This window comes from Epinephelus moara, chromosome 4 (genome assembly GCF_006386435.1).
Source record: "Epinephelus moara isolate mb chromosome 4, YSFRI_EMoa_1.0, whole genome shotgun sequence".
NCBI lineage: Eukaryota > Metazoa > Chordata > Actinopteri > Perciformes > Serranidae > Epinephelus > Epinephelus moara.
In genome coordinates, this window is record NC_065509.1 from 22,030,650 (window position 1) to 22,040,559 (window position 9,910).

Consider the following 9,910-nt stretch of genomic DNA (forward strand, 5'->3'; position numbering starts at 1 on the left):
AGTAGTCACAAAGCAGACAATGAACCAAACCTACAGTATGTTAGCCACAAAACTTCATCTCCATAGCGTGGCTCTTCATGGGGTGTTCACTGACTCCACTGAGAATGTAATGATAGCTTCTGCTGTTGTGAATCATGATTGAGGTACATGGCTTTATTGATTATTTGCTACAGTAAAATAAGCTCAAAAAGCTGTTTTTGGCTGTCTGCGTCTTTTAGAAATGATGAGAAATATAAATGTATAGTAAAAAAAGAAAATGTTTTGTCCCCTTCGATCGCACGTTGAGTTTTTAACTGTCAACATTTCTTTTTCTTCATCCCTTTCTTTGTACCTTTTCTCTCACTTGGCTTGTAGATGTGATTATCCCCACTCTGATTATTCCATTTTGTTCTCTCCCTCCTGTCAGGCTTATTATCCTTCGCACTCCTCTATGCGTCTTCTCGTCTTTTCTTTGAGAAACTTCCAGTTTTTTATGTATCGAGCTCCTAAGATGAATCTTAAATTATTTTCCAGTAGATGGATGACAGTGAATCAACATACCAAAGACCTCTGGGATTTAGCTGGTAATTATTTGCATGTATTTCACACATACTTGAACAAAGTGGTTTTCTCATTATTATCTAACCAGTCTTTTAGTTTCATTAGCCTCTTATGCACCGCTTTGAATCTTCATTAGACCAAACAAGTGCTGTAACCATCTGCCTACTTCCTCTCCTCTCATTTGAATTTAAGCCCAAACACGATTTCAGAGCGTTTATTAATTTTTTGGCCTGATATTTATAGATAATCTGTTATTTCTTTCTAAATGGCACCAATAAAAAGACAGTGAGTTCAGAAATCTGTTTATATTCACAGCGTGTTTGCGACTCCATGAAAAAAAACGGATGTGTTTATCTTCCTGCCTGTGAAGCATCAGAGACACACCATCTGATCCAACAAACAACAAATAGGACAGCTGTGACCGTTTTTAGTGATGATTATCAGAACAGACGTTTAGGTTTTATTTGTCATAGTTTCAGTCCAAACAGCGTCAGTGCTGAGAGTTAATATGGATTCACAAACAACTTTTCAAGCCTGCAATGGCGCCTTTCATTTGTGTTCAATTTATAGCATAATGTTTTCTGCCTAAATATTCTCCTTTATCCTACCTGCACCAGCAAGGAAGATATATTCACCCCCAAATATGAGACTTTAAAAGAAGAACACTTTTTCCTGTGAAATAAGGGATTACTACTGACACTTCAGGCGCAATTACTTTCAGTTCTATCTTGAAATAAAGTGATTTAGATGAGGGGTTCACAAACTTTTTGGGCTTGTCTTAAAATGAAGCAGTGTATGCTTGCAAAGCTTCATCACAAGTTGCATACTGTATGTCTGGTTGTGACCAGTCCAAATGAACCAGAGTGATTTTTCAGGAAGTCTGAACAAATTCATCTTAATGCTCTGTAGCAGAAACAGTCAGAGGTGGGGGACTTGAGTCACATAACTTGAATCAAGTCCAACTTGAGTCGCAAATTTTAGGACATGCTTGACTAACTTTGATGAAAGACTCGACTTGACTTTGACTTGGTATTTATGACTTGAGACTTGAATTGGACTTAGACACATGACTTGAAAGGACTTCACTTTCTTATTTAATATTTGTATTTTTCTAGATATTGAGAAGTTTTGTTTTCAACATATGATGACGCATTTATTGCAACGGGGGAGGACCCACCGGCTGATATTCATGCCCACCCTACTACAGCTCTGTCCTCCTGCCTGCAGCTCTCGGAGGAGGAATGGCATTATGCGCAGAGTCATCAGGAGCTTCACCGTGTGCTTTTATTTGGTTCTATCTGCATGATACATCCGAGGTCCCATCATCCCAGTCGTTTAATATTGAATATCTGCCAATGCAGTGTCCCAATCTGATATTCTATTTTCTTCGATAATAAAGCTGCACAGTGCACACTTCAAGTACTTTAAAGTTATTAAAATCAATCCATTGTATATGCTTGACAATGTAGCAGCTCTCCAATGCATTAAGGAAAAACATGTCTGTATCCAAGTTTCTCCCTAATGTTTTTTATTTTTAAAAATTAAGGCAGACTATAAAATAACAAACCTTCTCTGTAATCTTTTTCCCTTGTCACTGTCTTGAGGAAATTTTCCTCCTTTTTAAAAAGTATCCTCCCTGAGTTACCCTGTTTATTTACATCTTTTGCATGGATTACGTCAATGAAATTACTCTTATTGGCTTTTTGCTCACTTTTGTTGCACTTGCAGTGATATGGTGAGTGTGTCCTTGGCTTTGCACTGCGCAAAAGAGACTCTCACACTGCGCTGAAATGAAACAAGTGCACATAAATTAAGTGAATAACAATCAATAGTCTCACGCTGCATTTTGCTGTCATTTATGGTGCGTAGTGTTTCACCAGGGTTGGAGCTCAGACTCTGAACATACACACACACACACACACACACACACACACACGAGTGCACTCAGCAAAGGTGAGGAAAGACAGACAGCAGACAGTGGGAGATTTGATGATGGCTATACTCATTGCTATGCATTAAAGCTCCACCACTTAATATAGGACATCCTTAGTATTTACTGTGGTGAGCTATGGTGTTATTATTACCAATAGAAATGATAGCCCAAACTACAAAAACAAGACCCAGGTTATAACAAACAGTGCTTTTAAGATTAGGCATCTCTGCTTTGGTGTTATGTGTTATGTGTATGTACTTCTAGGTGAGGCCCTTAGAGCTGTAGTTGGTAACTTTTATGGAAAAAAAAAAGTTATATTCAGCATGCAGCTGTTAATCATGTCAGTCACTTCTCATGATCTGCCATCAAACTTCTCATTTTACAGCTAAACAGTACACTAAAATATGTTTCTGAAAACATTTGAGGCAAGAAATAGGCAATACAGTAACAGAATCTTGATTCAAGTTTGATTAGCGCTGTCTAGTTTGACAGTTTGACCACATTTCATGAGCCATGATTGACATAAATGACGGCCGTGTACGAGACTCCTTTGCCCTGATTGGTTGTTTTCCTTCAACCGGGTGGATGCCATTAGAGGCACTACAAGGAGGAGGAAGAAATTGATTTTGTTTACAGACTATCTGTCTCATGTACTACTGTCTGGATATAGTGACAGTTCAACAAGTATGACAAAAAGCTATTTACCAACTACAGCTTTAAAGTGAGACGACGTAATTAGAGAAAGAAACAACACATACTCTTTACAGACAAAAAGTTGAATTCATAAGTAATAAAACAGAGCATGCTCCCCTCAGTTATACACTCGGGAGTTTTGCTGCTTATTTGTGGCTAATGTTAGCAAACTTTTGATATAGTGTATTGCTGTAAGTGACATTACACAGATGTTCGCTGACTTTATTATTCTCCATTTGTTCTACTGTCATAGAAAGTTGAAGCATTTAACAATATACCCTTATTACCCATCCTGTTCAGCAAAAGTTGCACAGTCTAGCTTAAAGCAAATGTTTCCAGTGACATATGGGGAACTGGTGGCAGACGTCCTTCTCCCTGAGTTTTGGGATGTGATGTCTCAAAAGCATGAATCATGCCTTTTTTTTACACCCTGAACAGTTGTTGAACTGCTGCAAAGAGTATTCAGAATGTTCAACTCTTTGCATTTGTATACAGTTTCTGTAATATGCGATACTTCATTATGCTGTCACTTAATATCGTTGTGTTGCCATGGCAATGGTGTATTGGCCAGCACATTTGATTTAACATTCAGCTGAGGGTGCCTGTTACAACTACAGCTGGTTGTTGTGTGTCTGTGTGTGTTTGTGAGTGTTTGGGTTTGACAGTCTGGTAATGAATGTAATACTTCACACTTAGGGACAGGGCAGCTCTGACAAACCTGCCTCTACCCATGTGCATACAGAGGGAAAGGAGGAGATGGAGCGTTTGATGGGCATCGTGGCTTCAGTGGTTGTGTGAGAAACTGATGTCAGATAGAGTCTTCAGACCTTAGAGATAACACTGTTATCACAAGATTGATCTTGAAGACAGACTTTAGATCAGTATCGAGGTGGACGATCACTGTCACTGAGCTTCACGAGGAAGGTCATATGGCAGTGGGTTTGTTGTTTTGAGTGGTGGAGTCAAACATTTCCAAACTTTTGATTTTTGCAACCTGATAGCTTCTTTGCTTATGACATCATACATCGGTGTGTTGTCCAGATGGAGCGCAGGCAACTGGAGGCAAAGACTACCAACACTGCACAAATACGTATGACATGCACTGTTTATGGCTGCTCCAAACAATCAGATTGGAAAACAAACAAAGGCGTCTTTAAGTTCCGTAAATAGTAGGATAAAAACAAGAGAAACGAAAAAAAAAATCAAAAGATGGCAACCTCTCCATGTTTTTAGCCACAACTGAGATTCTTATTGGCGTTTGACCAGACCTCTGGGAACAGTTGAACTAATAGGTATAAAATTGTAGCTAAAGTTGGCTAATGTTAGCTACTAACATTAGCCTGATAGGGGTGCATCCATGTACAGAGTGGAAGTATAAAAGACAGTTAAACTCAAGCACATTTACTCATCCAGCCAAAAACAAGACATCAGTCATTTCAGTCATCGACCCAACTGCACACAAAAAAGTTATATTGCACTAGACTCTTGTACCCTTTTTTAACCGTCTCACCATGTAGCAGTGGTAATGTTAGGAGGTCTGGAACACAAGGCAATTTGTAATGGCGATCGTGTCCACACAGGGCAAATCGGTCAAGCTGTGCGAAAAATCACTTTTCTTTGTATTTATGGATTCCATGAATTTCTGATGATACTTGCTGCCGGCAGGTTCATCCAACCGTTTTATGTAGTCATGGTCCTTTATTTCCAATTCACACAGCACTTGGATTCATCACTTCCTGTCCTCCATCTGAATTTTATGCGTTACAACAGTAAAGTGATTGCAAACAAGTTATACAACATCTTCACTTTGATCATGACCTTATATTCAGACCCTTGTTTCCATTTTGGTGTAAACTGGGCCAGCAACATGCTCACTCAAACAGGGGTCACTAAAACATTAATTGTAAAATACCTCTTTAGGCTTACACACACACACACACACACACACACACACACACATTTACAATCAGACACACATGTGGTTGCCCTTGCTCTATGCCCCTCAGGTGTGACTGACTGTTGCAATCTCTGGTTGGAGTAGCTGCCTTGTAGTCATTAAAATGTCAGCCGTGTGCTGACATTTACTTCATTTTTCCATTTATGTGGACGAGGAAAACAGACTCATTCTCAAATAAGCTCATACTGCAAAGAGAAAATTGTACAGATGCATGAAAAGTCACTTATTCTGTACCCACTCTGTCTATTGCTCGGTCACATGTTGTATAGATTCCAGTGTACAGCTAATGATGTCCTCTAGGTTTGCACAGTCTCCGTCTGAAGTCAAACTCTGATTTATTTATTTGTTTTTTTATTTGTTTTCATCATCTGCATTATTGTCTGATCTGTAATGGCTGGAGAGTTGCCCCGTAAAGGCCTCTAAGCCTGAGTAAACAGACAGAGAAACACGAGGGAATGAAGAATCCTTGGGAGCAGATAAGAGTTGAGCCCTCAGCAAGGCAAATTTCATTCTGAGGTCTTGTCTATCTGCATGCACAACAGATTTGTGAGGTTGCGATTGTAATGCATCATCTGGTGAAGGCAGTCAAAGGGAGGATTACAAATGGCAGGCAGTGGCCCATTATCACAGCCAGTTCAGAGGAGCACAGGAGAGTCAAACTGGCACAGAGACACTACCAGAAATTTGCTCATAGAAAGAGTGGTGAAAGAAACACATGTCTGACTGCAGTCTGTAGCCATGTTTGCACAAAGATCCTGCAATACAGCCGCAACAACGACCCTTTATTATGCTAACTTAGCTTTTTACACAGAACCATCAATGCCGGCATCAGTATGTGTTTTCAGATAGCATACTGGCATTTTGGAAGCAGAAGAGGTTTGACGGACGTGATATTTTAAACAACAGCATCGGTGGCTAGTGTGATGTATAACATATGTATCAGTAGCACTGTCTAAGCATTAACAGTGGCATCACATGGCAAATACAATTATTTACCAACCCTATTTGGTAGCTGATCTCGTCCTCTGCTCGAGGGTAAGGAGCTCCCGCACCTCAGTTTGCTGTTCATCCTCTTTGAATTTGTTGCTAACTGCTGCTAGCTCCCGTTGGTGAGTCACACACTTAACACATTATCAAAATGTCACACTTGACTTGTCCTGCCAGCTCACACTTTTTCCGCAGATGTCAATTTAGCTTTAATGTTACCTCCACTACAGGCTTAAAGGCAGTGCAATTCTGCCCCCCATTCCCTGTTCGTACCTTTTATACAGAATAGTGAGGCATTCATGTCTTGAACAGGTTTTGTAAAAAGGGATTTATGGCTGTCACTGAATTGGGACTTTCGGAGTTGACTTAGACTTGGCACTTTGAACTGATGCATTGATTCCAAAAAGGGGGCATGTTTGATGTGCTAATTTGTCATGTAGTATAATGTTTTTATGCCTCTGCGCCGACGATAGCCATGGACAGAAGTACCTTCACTTGGACTGAACGATGAACTAATTAGATTTTGGTGGTCAATGGTTAAGGTCACTGTGACCTAGTCTGCCTCATTCTTGTGACTGCAATATCTCAAGAATATCTTGAGGGAATTTCTTTTCAAATTTGGCACACACGTTCACTCTGACTCAACAATGAAGTGATTGGATTTCGTTGGTCAAAGGTCAAGGTTACTCTGACCTTCTATCCGTGTTGCTCTTGTGAATGCAATATCTCAAGACGGCCTTGAGGGAGTTTCCTCAAATTTGGTACAAATGTCCACTTGGACTCAAGAATTAACTGATTAGAATTTGGTGGTTGAAAGTTAAAGGTCAAGGTCAGTGTGACCTCACAAAATATGTTTTTGACCATAATTCAAGAATTACTACACTAACTATTACAAAATTTCACACAAATATGTAGGATAAAATTATGAAGTAGTGACATTTCACATCCAAAAGGTCAGAGGTCACTTTCACGATAACATCATAATGTCCTGCAAAAACATCTGTCTGGCCATTATTCAACGTCATAACTTGGGAACAGATATTGAGACATTTAGTCAGATACTGAATTGGTGACACTAATCATGGGTGCCCACCTTTAGACTGTGCTGATTGTATAGATCTGTGCTGGTGGGTTGTTTTCACAGACATGGATTTAAACTTTGGCCAGCAGCCAGTCAAGTTGCTTGACAACTACTGGGTGGTAATTCTAGTTACTTAATATTTTTGTTTTTATACATACAAAATTACAACTGCTGTTTTCCACTCAGTATACCTTACCTATAAACGAGAAATACATTATTGACTCCATTGCCCAGTAAGTGTCATTTCAGCTCACAGGCAGATCAGCCGCTCCGCTCACTCAGATATTGCTGTCAGGTAATGGCGGTTTGTTTGGCAGGTTAGCTCTCAGGCGTCAGTTACATTGTGATTATACACTGTCAATCTGCCTGATGGCAGAGAAACCATTGTTTCTACTACTACTATTGTTACTGTCTGTAACAATCCAATTGTGCGTGAAATGATGTGGTATTTTTGTGACTGTCTGCATGGAGTCAAGGAGAAAGTAGGTGGCTTGATTTGTTTATACATTTTCACAGTCGTTAAAACTTATTGCACATTTCTGTACTGTCTGCCTTACTCAGTAGATTTCAGTCTCACAGTCTAAACCAGACTGAGCAGTCAGAAATATTAAATGAAGCAAGGACTAATGTATCCCATTTTGGTAATGTCTTGACAGTTTGTAACTTGTTTTTCAGGCACTGCACTCCTTTACTTCCCTGAATTTTAATAGTTTAACAGTGACTCAATATCAGCACCGACGACCTCGACCACGGTGATTATTATTATTATTATTACTCTGCTTCACGGAAGCGTGCACCTCCAGTCATCTATCAGGACTGCACAAACAAAGCTAGAGCCAGACACAAGCTCTTGCCCACATCACATTACCGTGTCACACATATAATCAGTGCTGTGGAGTCTACTGACAGACACACACTGTTAACAATGGAGAGAGAAAAGAGAAGCAATAAGGCATTGTGAATTGAGAAAGCAGACTGCTCAAGGGAGATAGAGTCTATTAAATTCTAATCAAACCAAGAGGATGCCATGCATTTGCTTATGACAACGTAGAGAGGGATGTATGTGTGTCTGGGGGGGCAGAGATGAAGCACGCACTAACGTAAACACAATGAAGCTCCAGGTACGGTTGATTCGTGCTGCCATGCACTTACAATTTATGGGCAGAACCAAGTCAAAAAATAAGCTCAGTCCAAAATGAAGCAAGAACCTTAAACAACACACATACTGGTACGTAAGAAAAACGGTATGCAGGAGTTGTAAAGATTGGTATTGCTTATCAGCTGTATATTAGCTGATAAAGGAGAGGGAAGAAAAAGTTGCAACACTGCCGAAAGACAAGAAACAGACTAAAAATTGTGATAAACACAGAGCTTTTCAGTTGGTTGTGTAACTGCAGTGAGTTTGGAGGCCTGCCCTAAAGCCCTGCACTATCTCTGGAGGAAATATAGAGCCTGCAGCCAGAATGGCTTCCCAGTCACACTGTTGTGCCTTAATTAACACAGGGCTGAGTTGAAGCATGGTCTCTAGCTGTGTTAAATTCCAGCAGCCAAAGAGGCATTACATCTGTGCCAGAGAATCAATCTTTTGACCCACTGGCATTGTGTTTCTGCTGCTGATTAGCATTATGCTAATCAAGAATGCAGTGCAGATTATTGTGGCCAGACAACAGGAAGACAGACAGAGGGCAGTGTGTACTGCAGACCGAGTTATACAACCCACACAACTGTTAAGCAGAGGTGGTAAGCCACCCACATCCTGACATAGCTTGTAATCGATTTAGTGGACGAAAGCCTAAACAACAGTAATTATTTTGCTTTAAATGAATACATAACCCCCGAAATTATTGTTTGTATTTCAACTATTCGCCCTGTTTAATGTTGAATTCATGACGAAATTGTTTTTCTTGCCTCTGGGTGAATGAAGAATCCAAAAACAGAAAACTCTTGATGAAGAGAGAGAAATTGTACAGAGAAATATACATTATATTTCGTTTGATCAATTCATCAAGATTTCTCTCAGTTTTTGGATTATTCGTTCATTGTGGACACAAGCAAAAATACACTTTATTTTTAACAAATTCAACATGACATGGGGTGAGTAGTGAACAATGGGGGGGGGGCATTGTACAGAGAAATATATAATATAATTATAATATAATTTGATCAATTCATCAATATTTTTCTCAGTTTTTGGATTCCTCGTTCATCGTGGACACAAGCAAAAAATACACTTTTTTTTTCTTTTTACCAATTTAACGTATCATATAATGTCATTTTAATAGCATATGTGGAAGAGCAGTATCAAACAAAACAAAACAAAAGAACATAAAATAATAACCGAAGGAAATAAACTGGATATAAACATGTACTTTGAATAGAGGATATTAAGTTTACTACATGGGCAAAGCCAGACCAGCTGCATGTCAGAAGCATATTTCACATTTTAGCCAGGAACACACAGATAAGCACTCTCCCGCATATTATCAATCATTTGTATTCTGCCAATGAATTTTTCATTGGCATCAAGCAAAAGGTGAAAGTGGCACTTCAAGCTTGACCGTTTGTGAGTCAGTTGTTTCTCTCTGGGTTTTGGAGTATAGCTGATATCAAAGCTGGCTGTGTGATAGGAAAGATATAACCCTGCTCACATCCACACACTCACACACACACACACACACACACACACACACACACAGAAACACTGAACTCACACAAAGTC